The 17,276-nt window shown below is 36.4% G+C and overlaps 1 protein-coding gene across 1 annotated transcript in view; it reads right to left on the bottom strand.

Annotated features, from left to right (window-relative positions):
* Positions 1–17,276, bottom strand: part of FCHSD2 (FCH and double SH3 domains 2) — a 249,661-nt gene that overhangs the window by 189,973 nt on the left and 42,412 nt on the right. The window lies entirely within an intron of this gene.

The following is a 17,276-nucleotide window of genomic DNA, read 5'->3' on the forward strand; positions in this document are numbered from 1 at the left end:
AAAAGGAAGCAAGAATAGCTATATGAATTTCACACAGAGCAGACTTCAAAGCAAGGAAAGTTATCAGGTATAAGTAAGGGCATTAATGATAAGAGGGTCAGTTCTTCATAAAGACATAACAATGTTTAATATGCATATGACTAACAACAGAGCACTAAACCATGTGAGACAAAAACTAGTAGAACTGCAAGAAGAGGTTCAGGACGGTGGGACACAAGTAGACCCATGGCTGATGCATGTCGATGTATGGCAAAACCCACCACAATACTGTAAAGTAATTCAGTTCAATCACTCAGTCGTGTCCGACTCTTTGCCACCCCATGGACCGCAGCACGCCAGGCCTCCCCATCCATCACGAACTCCCAAAGTTTACCCAAACTCATGTCCATTGAGTTGGTGATGCCATCCAACCATCTCATCCTCTGTCATCCCCTTCTCCTCCTGCCCTCAATCTTTCCCAGCATCAGGGTCTTTTCCAATGAGTCAGCTCTTTGCATCAAGTGGCCAAAGTACTGGAGTTTCAGCTTCAACATCAGTCCTTCCAATGAACACCCAGGACTGATCTCCTTTAGGATGGACTGGTTGGATCTCCTTGCAGTCCAAGGGACTCTCAAGAGTCTTCTCCAATACCACAGTTCAAAAGCATCAATTCATTTGCGCTCAGCTTTCTTTATAGTCCAACTCTCACATCCATACATGACTACTGGAAAATCCATAGCCTTGACTGGACGGACCTTTGTTGGCAAAGTAATGTCTCTGCTTTTTAGCCTCCGTTAAAATAAATAAATTAAAAAAAAAAAAAAGAACTGCAAGTTTGTTTTTTGATACATCCACGATCATATTTGGAGACCCCAGCACCCCTCTGTTGGAAATGGAATCCAGCAGGCAGAATATCAAGAAGGACACAGTGGAACTCAATAACACCATCAATCGAATAACTGACATCTACAAACTATTTCATACAAGAATAGTAGAATACACATTCTTCTCATGTTCACATGGAAGATTCACCAAGACAGATCACACGATAGACCATAAAACATAACGTATAATATTTTAAAGACCAGAAATCACACAATGACTGACTGCCTTCAGACCCCAGTGATATGTTATGCATTTAATACTATAAATACACCCTTTAAACTCTGTTATCATTGTATCCCACAAATTTCGATCAGTTGTTTACATTTTCATTTAGTTTAACATATTTTAACATTTCTCTTGAGATTTCTCCTGAGGTTCTTCTTTGACCCATGTATTACCTAGAAGTGTGTTATTTAATTTCCACATGTTTTAGGATGGAATACCATACTAAGTGAGTTAAGTCAGAAAATGAAAAAATATCATATGACATCATTTATATGTGGAATCTAAAATACGATAATATGAATTTATCTACGAAACACAAACAGATTCACAGACACAGAGAACAGACTTCTGGTTCCCGGGGTGGGGGTGGGGGTTGAAGGGATGAATTGTGAATTTTGGATTAGCAGATGCAAACTATTATATATAGTATGAACAAACAACAAGGTCCTACTATATACAGCACAGGGAACTATATTCAATATCCTGTGATAAACCACAATGGAAAAATATGAAAAAGAATGTATATATATGTATAACTGAATCACTCTGCAGTACAGCAGAAATTAACACAACATTTAAGTCAAATAAATCAATTATTTTATTTCAATAAAATAAATAAAAAGAATATCTAAAATCAATAATCTACGTTTTACCTCAAAAAACTAGGGGGAAAAATAGTAAATTAAATTCAAAGGAAGTACAACAAAAGAAATAATAATAAGACTTAGAAAAGAAATCAGTGAGATTGAAAACAGGAAGCCAACAGAGTATATCAATAAAACTAAAAGCTGGCTCTTTGAAAAAAAATCAATTAAACTGATAAGCTTCTAGCCAGGTTAAGAAAAAAAGAGACAGGATATAAACTACTTATATAAGTCACAAAAGATGGGAGTATCACTACAGATCCTATGGACATAAAAAGGATAATAAAGGAATACTAGGAGTAACTCTATGCCCATAAATTCAATAACCTAGAAGAAACGGACTAATTCCTTGAATGACACAATTTGGCCCAAAACTCACACAAGAAGAAAGAAATAATACGAATAGGCCTCCCCTGAATACACACACACACACACACACACATATATACAAACATATATATAAAATACATTTGTTGTCAACAACATATTGTTGGGTTTTATTTGTTGATCCAGTCTTTTAATTGGTACAGTTAAATCATTGATGTTCAAGTGATTAAAGATGCTGAATCAATAATAACTTTCCAAAAAAGAAAGCATCAGGTCCAGATGGGTTCACTGGTGAATTCCACCAAACACTTAAGGAAGAAATTATATCAGTTCAGTTCAGTCGCTCAGTCATGTCCGACTCTTTGTGACCCCATAAATCATAGCATGCCAGGCCTCCCTGTCCATCACCAACTCCTGGAGTTCACTCAAACTCATGTCCATCGAGTCAGTGATGCCATCCAGCCATCTCATTCTCTGTCATCCCCTTCTCCTCCTGCCCCCAATCCCTCCCAGCATCAGAGTCTTTTCCATGTGGAGGCCACTTTGCATGAGGTGGCCAAAGTATTGGAGTTTCAGCTTTAGCATCAGTCCTTCCAATGAATACCCAGGACTGATCTCCTTTAGAATGGATTGGTTGGATCTCCTTGCAGTCCAAGGGATTTTCAAGGGTCTTCTCCAACACCACAGTTCAAAAGCATCAATTCTTCGGCAATCAGCTTTCTTCACAGTCCAACTCTCACATCCATACATGACCACGGGAAAAACCATAGCCTTGACTAGACGGACCCTGGTTGGCAAAGTAATGTCTCTGCTTTTCAATATGCTGTCTAGGTTGGTCATAACTTTCCTTCCAAGGAGTAAGCGTCTTTTAATTTCATGGCTGCAATCAGTATCTGCAGTGATTTTGGAGCCCAAAAAAATAAAGTCCGACACTGTTTCCACTGCTTCCCCATCTATTTCCCATGAAGTGATGGGACCAGATGCCATGATCTTAGTTTTCTGGTGGGTAATTTGAAGCTTTCCTGCTAAGATAACAAGGCAAGGGTGTCCCCTCTCACTACTCCTTTTGACATCATACTAGAAATACTAGCTAATGTAATAAGACAAGGAAAATAAATAAAAGGTATACAAATTAGAAAGGAAGAAATAAAACTGCCTTTTGTTTGCAGATGACATGATCATCTAAGCAGAAAATCGTAAAGTATCAACAACAAAAAACCATCCAGAACTAATGACATAATCACAGTAAGGTTACAGGATACAAAGTTAATACACAAGAGTCATTTACTTTCTTACAAACCAGCAATGAAAAGTGGAACTTAAAATCATAATACCGTTTACATAATCATTTAAAAAATGAAATACTCAGTTATAAATCTAATGAAACATACACAAGATTTCTATTAGGTATAGGACAAAACTCTTTGCATCATAGATTAAATCATTAAAAGCCTCTAGTTAGTAGTGAATGCAAATATTATTAGCTTTCATAAGCAAATACTTATCACTCTCCATCTACTTTTCTGGGCAACCTGCCAATATTTTAAAATATATCACTTAAAATTTCTATTTCTTTCATTGTTCCTTCTTATTGGGTTACCATACCCATTGACCATTTGTGTAACTAAAGGAATTAATCAGTTAAATTACATACAATTATTATTGTTCTCTTAAAACACTGACTCAACAGTACACAGTATAGATAGTATTTTTTATTCTGAAAATATTATTTTGTCTATTTCTGAATTTTAAAATCAAACATGTCAGAGACTGCTAGTTTTACTGGTATCCATGTTTTCCCCTCCTTCAAGGCATACACACAGATGAGATTTTTCCAGACCCCTCTTAAATTAGATATGACCTTCTGACTAAGTTTTGGCAAATGGAAAGTGGAAAGAAATAATGCAAGCCACATTCAGGTCTGGCCCATCAATACCTCCCCTGTGCAAGAAAAGACTCACGCCAAACAAAAGGAGGTGAATTTGAAAAGAAACTAAAGAAAATAATTGATTTTAGTGTATGTACCTCTGTAATATGTAAATTGTTAAAATCACAAGTAATTTTTAAATTAAAAAAGAAAGATTCCTATGAACCAGTCAAAATGTCTGACAGACGCCCAAATAATAGGAGAGAAAAGCTGTCCGCCTCATTGTTTTTACTGACCTTATCCAAGGTTATACGAAAAGAATATGATCATTTATAATACTCAGTGGCATGATATATACTTGAATTTATATTCTGAATAAATGTAAACTAGAAGAGGGAACAGAGCATAAACAATCTCATATTCTGCCTTGGATTCATATAGATAGAACTATATGAATAAAGAGTAACTATATGAATAAAGACAGAACTATATGAATAAAGGCAGTTTTATTTCTTTATATCTGTTCTTCAGATAGAACAAAAAATACCACCTAGTGGTATAGTGGATAAAAATCTGCCTGACAACACAGGGGACATGGGTTTGATCCCTGATTGGGAAGATTCCACATGCTGTGGAGCAACTAAGCCCATGCACCACAACCACTAAAACCCATGCCTAGAGCCTCTGTACTTCAAGAGAAGTCACTACAGTGAGAAGTCCGAGCATTGCAACAAAGAGTAGTCCCCGCTCGCCTCAACTAGAGAAAGCCTGCACACAGCAATGAAGACACAGCACAGCCAAAATTAAAAAAATAAATAAATAAAACAAAAACAAGACAACAGCTATTGACAATACCTATTCACTTTCAAGGATACTGTAAAAAGTCCTGAAATAAAGTATTAAGCCATGATGTAACATAAAACACATCTATAAAACTGATCCATGATTTCTAGCAGCAAATATTTATCTTCTTTTTTCCACAGATAGAAGTTGAATTCTTTTTTCTTTTCACTTGGCATCAATATGATACTAACAAGTACTTTCTAGGACTACGATTATCAAAATGCCATAAAATGTATTGATTTTTTTTATAATGTGCAAAGCACTGTATTCCTCAGAGTTCACTCAATAAGTATTTCCCAAATGACTATATACAAATGATGCTGAGCCAATGACTCTGTCATTTCATTTCAGCTTAGCAGCAACTGTGAGTTATTTATTAACCCCACTATGAAGAGGAGGAAATGGTTTAAGTAACTTATTTGGAGTGATTGTGTTAACAAATGGTAGAGCCAGAACTAGAACTCCAATGGTCTTATTCTGTTATTTCTTTACATACTACTTTAGTCTGTGAAAACACAAACTATTTCCAAAAGTGATAAAACGTCACAGAACAAGAGGAAGAATAGGAAAACAGAATAGAAAAAAGTAGAAAAACCAAACAATGGTAGCAAATCAAACTGCAAAGACGTAAGGAAATGACCCAAAGCATTTGAGACACAAGCCAGAGCAGTGGCATATATCTGTGTATCCTGTATAATTTAGTAATTATAGTCCCTTTCCTCAGAGGATCTCTTATCTCCTGCCATGGACATGCATCTTAGCACAAAATTTACCTCTGATCTCCTTTCACCCAGGGTTCAAGATGGTCTAGTATCACTTTGCTATTTACAAGTCATAGGCATTTCAGAGTTGATTCCCTACAAACAGAATGGCTTGCTTAACCATATAAGGATCAGCTATTGGTAAATTAATGCGGCATAACAAACAACTCCAAATATGCCAATGGCTTACAGGTATTAAACACAAATTTCTTATGAACTCAGATTTGGCTGGAGCATCTCTGCTTTAGGTTTGTGAATCAAGTTCAGTTCTTCTTCACTTATCTTTTATTTTGGAACCCAATCCAAAGGGGCAGTAATTAGCTGAGGCAATTTTTTTTTTTCTTGTTGGAAATGGGTGAAGTGCAAGAGAGCTAAAAGAAACTTTGCAGGGCTCCTAAAGCCTCATCTTAAAAATTGCCTGCTGCCGCTTCCATCTCCATTCTATTAGCTCAAGGAAGCCATATGATCAAGTTCAAAGTCAGTGAATCAGAGATGAATATATCAGCCCAAGGAAAAGGACGGGAGAGGATTATTTGCTGAGAAATTATTCAATTTACCATAAGTTCTAACAGAAACTCCCACAAAAATTTCACTTGTGTTCAATAACAATTGTGCAAATACAGCAAGGTGATGATGAACTACTTTTAAATTCTCACAGGACAGCTAAGAAAAATAGAAAACATAAGAATGACAGACTCAAGATGCAAAAACTTCTCAATAAAACTGGCAAAGTCAGCTATGTCGATACAGTGGACTCTCACAAAGGTAAAAGTTCTGCTGTGGGTTCAGAAAAGAATGGAGAAGATCTGCTATAACAGTAAGATATGTAAAAGACTTAGTGGTTTTGAATTTAAGTTCAATAAAAGTCATTAATATAATATAGCTAGCTCTAAGGATAATGCATCTTAGCCCATATTAACAGTAATAACATCACTGGGTGAACAGTACATAAGAAATGAATAGTAAAACTTAATAAAAATATAGAAGAAACAGACTGCTCTGAGCCAATAACACCCATAGGATTAATAAACTGGATTCTGATCTGAGTATCAATGTCTGAGGAATAATGACAGGAAACAAGATACATGAAAGGTTTAAAATGAGGTCATTCAAGTGTGAACTGAATGAAGTACTATATTTTACGACTGGGAAGACTAGGAGTGGTGCACAGACTTGCAGAAAGAGATGACAGCAAGCATACAAACAGTCTTCAAATTCCCAAAAGACTGTCATGCATCCAAGAAGATTACCTGGAAAAGATTTTTGCTCAACATAAATAGGAACTTTCTAACTAGAAGATGAATGCCTTGATTGACAAAATTACTATCAATGAATTTAGAAAGAAGTTTCATGGCCTCTGTATGAGTGGTTGCAGATTTTTTCTGTAAAGGGCAGAGAGTAAACATTCTTGGCTTTGCAGGCCATATGATCCCTGTGTCAACTCTGCCAGTGCAGCAAGAAAGCAGCCACAGATAACGTTAACAAATGGGCACTGACTATGGTCCAATAAAACTTTATTTACAAAAGCAGGTGTCAAGGCAGATGACTGTAGCTTGCCAACCTGTTCTCTATATTAAAAATGGAGAATGGGACTTCTTCCTTGGTGTACAGAGGATAAGAATCGCCTGCCAACGTTGGGGACATGGATTCCATCCCTGGTCTGGGAAGATACCACATTTTGTAGAGCAACTAAGTCCATGCACCACAAGTACTGAGCCCACATGCTGAAACAACTGAGCCTGAGTGATGCAACTACTGAAACCCACACACAGCTAGATCCTGTGCTCTGCAGAAAGAGAAGCCACTGCAAGGAGAAGCCCATGCACCACAACAGAGTAGCCCCTGCCAGCGGCAACCAGAGAAAGACCATGCACAGCAGTGAAGATCCAGTGCAGTCATAGCCAAAATATAAAAATAAAACAGAAGAAAGCAAATAAATAGAAAATGAAAAGTATTAAAACATCAGTGCTGAATGAAATAAAAAAGGGGAAAAACAGATCTTTTAAAAACAAAGTTTAGTTGAGGAATTTAGAGGGAAGAATCCTGATGTCCGCATTTACTTTGAAACACATCAAAAATAAAATGGAATACTAAATGAAAGAAAGACCAAAATATGGATAGATATGTGATAAAGCACGTATCCTAAATGGTAGGGTGTATATATACTTGCTATATATAGCAAGTATACTAAATGGTAGGTGGGTATATGGGTGTTAACTGTTATATTCTTCAACTTTGCTGCATGTTTAGATGTATTAATAATAAAAGGGAACAAAATTAAGCATATTAACATTTTAACATCCTTTCAATATGACAACAGTTGAAAAATTTAGTGACTACAATATACGTGGTTGCAAAGAAAGAATTTGGAAGGAAGCACAAGTACAAATTAAATTTGTACTTGCTTCACAAGTACAAATTAAATTATTTGAATTAAAAACAGAAATAGAGAACTAGTTAACAGCACACAATGGAAAATTAAATAGAAGAAAAGGGGGGTCTCATTCAGTTTGCACTAATCATTTTTAAGGAGTCAGAGAAAATATTTTAAAAAATCAGAGAAGGTACTTAGGTAACTAGCATCCAGGCTTTAGATCGCTCAGAATTCCAGCACTGTTTCTGACCTAAACATCAATGTTCTCTTAAAAAAGCAAAAAGCGGATACTCTCTCCCTGAAACCTGGGATATATTAAAAATCCTATATTGTTCTAAAATGCTCGTCAAAGCTATGGTTTTTCCAAAAGTCATGTACAAATGTGAGAGCTAGACCATAAAGAAGGCTGAGTGCCAAAGAATTGATGCTTTCAAATTGTGGTGATGGAGAAGACTCCTAAGAGTTTCATGGACAGCAAGGAGATCAAACCAGTCAATCATAAAGGAAATCAACCTGAATATTCACTGGAAGGACTGAAAAGCTGAAGCTCCAATACTTTGGCCATCTGACGTGAAGAACTGACTCATTGGAAAAGACCCTAACACTGGAAAAGACTGAGGGCATGAGGAGACGGGGACAACAGAGGACAAGATGGTTGGATCGCATTACCGACTCAATGGATGTGAGTTTGAGCAAACTCTGGGAGATAGTAAAGAACAGTGAAGCCTGGTGCGCTGCAGTCCATAGGGTTGCAAAGAGCCGGACATGACCAAGCAACTGAACAACAGCAATAACAAAAATGCTCAGTTTCCCTGCCCTTACTTTAAGTATAGTTCTAATCTCACTTCACTACAATTGGATTCTTAATCTATGTGAGTGTGTGCACGCACAAACATAGATTCACATGCGCTGTCATCTTGTTTATCTTAGACTCTCCGGTCATTTATTCTGCTATGAAGTGTCTATCCATGAAAATGCATACTCTAATACGAAATAAAGACAAATGACTACTCTATATGGTATTATTATTATCATCATCATACTATTTTTATAGATTGGTAATCTGAAGAACAGAGTGGTTAAGTAAACCAACCACAGTTATACAGCTAAGTAAGTGACAGACTTAGGATTCACATCATATTCTTAACCATCAAGTTATACTCTTCATTTAGAAAATTCTTATTCTCCAGAGAAACATATTGAGCAAATAGTCAAGATTCAAGCATTGAAAATGGACCCCAGTGCTTAAGAACTGAGCCAAACTGGACAAAGAGGGCCTCAGTTTAAGAACTGGCATGTCTTATTCAAAAAGTAATTGATAGTCAATGCCTTAGCCACAGTCGTCTCTTATCATTCACTATTATATGTATTGCTTCTCTTTATAATCTTGCTAAATACAACTGTGATTTAGAAACTACTTGATTTTGCCTTCTACTATTTATTCTCTATGCTTTATACTATGTATTCATTCTCATATCTGCTTTATCCTACATGACTAAATCCTCTGAGGATAAAGAATCAAGTTTTATTTATCTTTGTAGATACCCTGAAAAAAATGATTTAAGAAACCACTTGCTTATATTTAACAATTCATCGAGTCCTAAGGTTTAAGTCACTAAAAATTATTATTTGGAGACTTCCCTGGTGGTCCAGAGGTAAAGAATATGCCGTCTAATGCAGGGAACACAGGTTCAATCCCTGGTTAGTGGAAACTGAGCCTGTGCACTGCAAATACTATGCACCACAACTACTAAGTCTGCACACTCTGGAGTTCAAGCACCACAACAAAAAGCCCGCGCCACAATTAAAGATCCCACATGCTGAAACTAAGACCCACTGCAGTCATAAATAAATAAATAAAATTATTTTAATATACGCTCTTTAAAGTTAGTTAACAACATTAATAGCAATTCAATACAAGTGAATACCCCTTGAATCAATGTTTAGTTTACATTTATTAGTTTGTGAAGACTAAGAGTATAATTCTGCTAAATTATATACATACAATATTTTAAAAATTGAATGCAAATGTCATTAAGTGGATGTAAGAGTTTAATCCAACTATGAGAAATAAAGTTTCTGCAAACTATTTAAATATAAACTTCATTAAATGATTGATTTCTGAGAATATAAAGGAGAAATTTACATTACACAAGCCACTTGTGGCTATCAATTAATGGTCACAAGATATGCTTTTATCTCCTTCTAGCAATATCACCTTTTTGGCTTAAGATTAACATTTTATTCATTCCTATTCAGAATTGGAATTTTCATAGCACACATGAAAAAAGCATTCTTCATTTCATCCATCAAATATTATCAAATGTTATGATGTGCCAAATATTGTACTAAGTACTAGACATAAATCACAAGGGAAATATAATCCTGTATTCAAGGACTCTCTAGGTAAGGAAGTGAGGTGTGAGTATTTCCTGGACAGTGTTATGGTTTCTTCTTTTAAAGCAAAAGCATTAGGTCACTTCCTGCTTTCTCAGAAAATCCATAAAGCAAACCAACTTAGAGAATTAGAAAGAGCAACAATTTATGTTAGAGTAACAGCAGTTTAAATTTAAACTTAAATTAAAATCAAATTCCTGTTCATTATTTTTACTCATACATTACATTAAAAGATTGGATGGAGTTTCACCAAATTTTTACATTCTTTGGGACCAGCAGATTTAAAATAAGCCTATGCTGCTTATCCAGAAGCCACTCTACAGGTTGTAGAGAATTCATCAAAGAGACAGACAATCCTACTTACTACAAAACAACTGATGTTGAGATACAACAAACAAGAGACCTATGTGACTGCTGATCATAAAAGACATAACAAGCACATTAAGAGAAAAGATAAAAAGTGATTTCAGATATGAATTTCAAATTCAAACTCAACTGAACAGGTGATTTAAAGTGCAAAAACATCTCTCACGTGGGCAATACTATGAAGCAGTGCTCTCCTGAGGAGCACTCAGTTCAGTTCAGTTGCTCAGTTGTGTCCAACTCTTTGCGACTCCATGAACCACAGCACGCCAAGCCTCCCTATCCATCACCAACTCCCAGAGTTCACCCAAACCCATGTCCACTGACTCAGTGATGCCATCCAACCATCTTATCCTCTGTCGTCCCCTTCTCTTCCTGCCCTCAATCTTTCCCAGCATCAGGGTCTTTTCCAGTGAGTCAGCTCTTCGCATCAGGTGGCCAAAGTATTGCAGTTTCAGCTTCAACATCAGTCCTTCCAATGAATACCCAGGACTGATCTCCTTTAGGATGGACTGGCTGGATCTCCTTGCAGTCCAAGGGACTCTCAAGAGTCTTCTCCAACACCACAATTCAAAAGCATCAATTCTTCTGCGCTCAGCTTTCTTTACAGTCCAACTCTCACATCCATACATGACCACTGGATAAACCATAGCCTTGACTAGACGGACTTTGGTTGGCAAAGTAATGTCTCAGATTTTTAATATGCTGTCTAGGTCGGTCATAACTTTCCTTCCAAGGAGTAAGCGTCTTTTAACTTCATGGCTGCAGTCACCATCTGCATGATTCTGGAGCACAGAAAAATAAAGTCAGTCACTGTTTCCCCATATATTTTCCATGAAGTGATGGGACTGGATGCCATGATCTTAATTTTCTGAATGTTGAGCTTTAAGGCAACTTTTTCACTCTCCTCTTTCACTTTCATCAAGAGGCTCTTTATTCTTCTTCACTTTCTGCCATAAGAATGATGTCATCTGCATATCTGGGGTTATTGATATTTCTCCCAGAAATCTTGATTCCAGCTTGTGCTTCATCAAACCCAGTGTTTCTCATGATGTACTCTGCATATAAGTGACATAAGCAGGGTGGCAATATACAGCCTTGACGCACTCCTTTTCCTATTTGGAACCAGTCTGTTGTTACATGTCCAGTTCTAACTGTTGCTTCCTGACCTGCATACAGGTTTCTCAAGAGGCAGATCAGGTGGTTTGGCATTCCCATCTCTTTCAGAATTTTCCACAGTTTATTGTGATCCGCACAGTCAAAGGCTTTGGCATAGTCAATAAAGCAGAAATAGATGTTTTTCTGGAACTCTCTTGCTTTCTCCATGATCCAGCAGATGTTGGCAATTTGATCTCTGGTTCCTCTGCCTTTTCTAAAGCCAGCTTGAACATCTGGAAGTTCATGGTTCACGTATTGCTGAAGCCTGGACTGGAGAATTTTAAACATCACTTTACTACCATGTGAGATGAGTGCAACTGTGCGTAGTTTGAGCATTCTTTGGCATTGCCTTTCTGTGGGATGGGAATGAAAACTGACCTTTTCCAGTCCTGTGGCCACTCTGCTGAGTTTCCCAAATTTGCTGGCATATTGAGTGCAGCACTTTCACAGCATCATCTTTTAGGATTTGAAATAGCTCAACTGGAATTCCATCACTTCCGCTAGCTTTGTTCGTAGTGATGCTTCCTAGACATGCATTTATTTAACAATGGATAATGATTCTCTTACACAAAACTAGATGAGCTAGTTTCATTTGTTTATGGATCTATTTCTCCATTAGATTAAGACTTAACTCAAAGACAGTAACCACGTCCTTTTTACTTTTATGAAGAATGTAACAATTCAATTCCATCACAAAGAAACAGTGCTATGTTATTCCTGCTGCTGCTGCGTCACTTCAGTCGTGTCCGACTCTGTGTGACCCCATAGACAGAAGCCCACCAGGGTCCCCCATCCCTGGGATTCTCCAGGCAAGAACACTGGAGTGGGTTGCCATTTCCTTCTCCAATGTGTGAAAGTGAAAAGTGAAAGTGAAGTCGCTCAGTCGTGTCTGACCGTTAGCGAGCCCACGGACTGCAGCCTACCAGGCTCCTCCATCCATGGGATTTTCTAGGCAAGAGTACTGGAGTGGCTTGCCATTGCCTTCTCCTATTCCTGCTAATAACTACAAATTAATAAAAATATTTTATTTTACAGAGACTGCGTCTCTTCTCTAAGATTTTTAATATCCTAGAATACATGCTCCTCCTTTATTACCAAAGTTTAAACTATATATAATATCAAATTAACTACTTATATATACCATTTTTAAAAACTCTACTTGTATATTTGCAAAGTTCCAGTGAAGGACAGTCAATAGGTCACAAAGAATCAGGCACGACTTAGCAACTGAAGAACAACGAGGTCAATTAAAATGTTATTTTCCATTACCCATACAAATTTTCACTTCACTTCGAAAAGGAAATATTCTAATGTTATTAAGGACATTCTTACCACCTAAGAACAGCCGCCACATGGTAGGTCTTCAATGTTAGCCAAACTACACTGTTAATAAATACTATTTGCAAAGGGACTGAATGAAGACGCTGCACAAATATGCATTGGATCCCTGCAGTGTTTCAATATTTATTCAGCAGTGTCACAAGTCCCCCTCCAAAAACATCTATCATCAAACATGAACACAAAACCATCATGTTCAAGACCATGTCGTCTTCTTCCACTGAAGATACTTTAAAGGTCTGATTTTCTCTATAACCAGTTATCATAAATGGGATAGATGATACTCTATCAATTACATTCATCTTTATTAGCAGTCACTCCATTTGGGGGGCTCTCTTAAATAAAATCGATCACTAGCCATTTGTTCTGAATGATTTACAGTGTTCTTGCCTGGAGAATCCCAGGGACGGAGGAGCCTGGTGGGCTTCCCTCTATGGGGTCACACAGAGTCGGACACGACTGCAGTGACTTAGCAGCAGCAGCAGCAGCTAATAAACAAGAATGGATATTGTAATCATTCTGATTCTCTAGAGGTAACTCTAAAGTTTTCGGAACTTCCATGAGAAATTTTTGGTACTTAATGGTTTTAGTTATTCAGTGATCCCAGATGAACAGAATGATATAATTTATTTCTATATTCTGGCCTTTGGCTGAAAATAAAAAATGCAAACAAATACAAAAATTATATAGAACTCAGAACTTTAGGAAAAGGCACATTTAAGAGACCATCATTCTTTATCTGTGTAAATTATACAAACATAAACTGTGAGTTAAAGAAGAAAATCTATAAATACTAGCTACTGCTACCAACAGAAACTGACCTCTGTTAGTACATAAAGAAACAGTGAGAGAGGAAAGAAAACATAGGCTTTTGGTCAGACACCAACATTCACATTGCGTGAGGGTTCCCCTTTCTGAGTCTTGGTGACTTACTTTTAAAGTACAAGAAACAAATATCTTACAGTGTTTAAGAATTTAAATAAAATAATGATATCTGCTGCTGCTGCTGCTGCTGCTAAATCACTTCAGTCGTGTCCAACTCTGTGCGACCCCATAGACGGCAGCCCCCCAGGCTCTCCCTTCCCTGGGATTCTCCAGGCAAGAACACTGGAGTGGGTTGCCATTTCCTTCTCCAGTGCATGAAAGTGAAAAGTGAAAGGGAAGTCGCTCAGTCGTGTCTGACTCTTAGTGATCCCATGGACTGCAGCCTACCAGGCTCCCCCGTCCATGGGACTTTCCAGGCCAGAGTACTAGCATATACTTAGTATTCCAAAAACTATGGTTATCATAAGTTAGGACGGAAAAGATCCTCTTTTCAATCATATTTATACATGTAGCTACATCAAAACATGTATATCATGTAGCTACTCAAATTAATACCAGAATAAGAAAATTATTGTTGGTTACTATATTCATTTCCAAGAGCTGCTGTAACAAAGTATCATAAACTAGGTGGCTTAAAAGAGAAATAGAGCTTCCCTGGTGGCTCAGTGGTAAAGAAACCGCCCGCCAATACCAAAGACATGGACCAATTTGATCCCTGGTCCAGAAAGATCCCACACAACACAAAACAACTAAGCTCATGCACCATAACTACTGAGCCTCTAATCTAAAGCCCAGGACCTGCAACTATTGAAGCCTGAATGCTCTCGAGCCCATGCTCCGCAACAAGAGAAGCCACTGAAGCGAGAAGCGCACGCATCACAACTAGAGAGTAGTCCCTACTTGCCACAACCAGAGAAAGCCCAAACAATGAAGACCCAGCACAGTCAAATAAATAAAAAAATAATCTTTTTTTTTTAAGAAATGTATTCTCCCAGAATTCTGCTGACTAGAAGTCTGAAATAAAGGCGTCAGCAGCCTTGGTTTCTTTTTGAGGCTCTAAAGGAGAGTATGCTTCATATCTACTAGCTCTAAATCAGAGCTTCCCACGTAATGTATTGCACCCCCACAGTAATACCAGGAATGAGAATACCTCAGCCTTTCAGTGAACTAAGAGAGGCATGAGGCACTGAGATGCCAGGACTGCTAATTCTGCATTCTTTAAAAGTTCTGCAACACTTTTTCTAAAGTCATGAAACCAGTCAGGCTTATGCTATAGCAACTTGGCATTAAGAAATGAGGATATTACTGCACAAACGACCCTGAAAATCAGGCATTACATAATATATACTACATATACCAATATTCAATTTTAAATAGATAATCTCAGATGTAACATATTAGTGTAACATTGTTATAACTGGATATCATCACAATTTGCCCATCAATCACCTATAAATCAAACTGACTAGATTCTTGACTTTAAAACTTACTAGTCCAAAACATGATTAAAAAGTTATATACACAACTTACATAAGGTGCCCACTCTTGCCACTTCTATTCTACATAATGCTAGAAGTACTAGTAAGAGCAATCAGGCAAGAAAAATTAAAGAAAAGGCATCCAAATCAGAAAGGAAAAAGCAAAATTATCTGTTTACAAATACCTAATCCCATATGCAGAAAATGCTAAAGACTCTATTTAAAAGAAAAAACTATCAGAATAAATGAATTTATTAAAGTTGAAGAAAACAAAAATCGATGTACTAAAATCACTTGTGCTTCTTTATATCAACAACCTATACAAAAAGAAAACTAAGAAAACAATGATATAAAAAATATTTTATATTTATGAAATAAAAAAATATTTGATATTTTTATAAAATATTTATATTTTATGATATCAAAAATATTCCTATTTTAACAATGCAAATCGTGTATTGTCCTGCTATATCCACTATCCTTACTAAAAGGTTTTTCTAAAAAAACTAAGTGGAATATGCCCTGTTCAAAACATGATATAACACCACTCAAAGCCTAGTTCTAACCTTTTCTCTTCTCCTTCTGGGACTCCTACAATGTATAATCAGTCTGTTTGATAGTATCACACAGTTTCCTTAGGTTCTATTTTCTTTTCTTCAATTCTTTTTCTTTCTCATTCTCAGACTTGACAGTTTTCCCTCTTGTCATTTTTCACTTTTTCCCTTTAAGGAGCCAGCCATTAAAGAAAAGAGAACCCTTCTACATGGTCATGGTTGGTGGGAATGTAAATTGGTATAGCCACTATGACAAACAGTATGGAGGTTCCTCAAGAAACTATAGATAGAACTACCATATGATCCAACAATTCCACTCCTGGATCTGTATGAGGAAAAAATAAAAACACTAATTTGAAAAGATATATGCATCCCAATGTTCACAGCAGCACCATTTACAACAGCCATGATAGCATGGAAGCAACCCAAGTGCCCATCAAGGAACAACTGGGTTAAGAAGATATGAGATACACACATGTGGCACATGCACTGGAATATGAACTCAACCATAAAAAAGAATGAAATACCTCCATTTGCAGCACTGTAGACACACCTAGAGAATATAATGCTTTGTGAAATGAATCACACAGAGAAAGACAAATACTATATGGTATCACCTATATGTGGAATCTAAAAATATAAATCAAGGTATAGGCAAAACAAAAAGAGACTCAAAGATATAGAAAACAAACCTGTGGTTACAAAAGGGAAGAGGAAAGGAGGAAGCAACAAATTAGGGGTATAAAATTAACAGACTACGTAAGTAGATAAGCAATAAGGATTTACTGTACAGCACAGGGAATTATACCTAATTTCTTATAATAACATATAATGGAATATAATATGCAAGAAACTGAATCACTATACTGTATGTACACTGGTAAACTAATAAAATATTGAAAATTGATTATACTTCAACAAAAAAATTAAAAATAAAATTTAAAAGTATATTCTGCATATAAATCCTCAATTATATGTGTGATCAGAGCTAAATAAGTTCTTAAAATTAAAACAAATAAGATAATAAAACTAAATATAACAAAGTTTCTAAAAAAAAGACAAAACTATAATAGCAAATCTACAAGCCTAAGAATACTAACATTTACTCATATCTACCACTGTTTCTCCTAATAGTTCTTAAAACTTTAAAAATCAAACTACGTATATCAAGTATTTTGAGGAATGCTTTTCTCCCAAAATTTATTTCTAATTATTGTTGCATAAGTTAAGGAGTTCAAAAGTAAAATAATTTTAAAAC

The sequence above is a fragment of the Moschus berezovskii genome, chromosome 14, assembly GCF_049115385.1.
Source record: "Moschus berezovskii isolate FMDL1 chromosome 14, NW_MosBer_1.0, whole genome shotgun sequence".
Taxonomy (NCBI): domain Eukaryota; kingdom Metazoa; phylum Chordata; class Mammalia; order Artiodactyla; family Moschidae; genus Moschus; species Moschus berezovskii.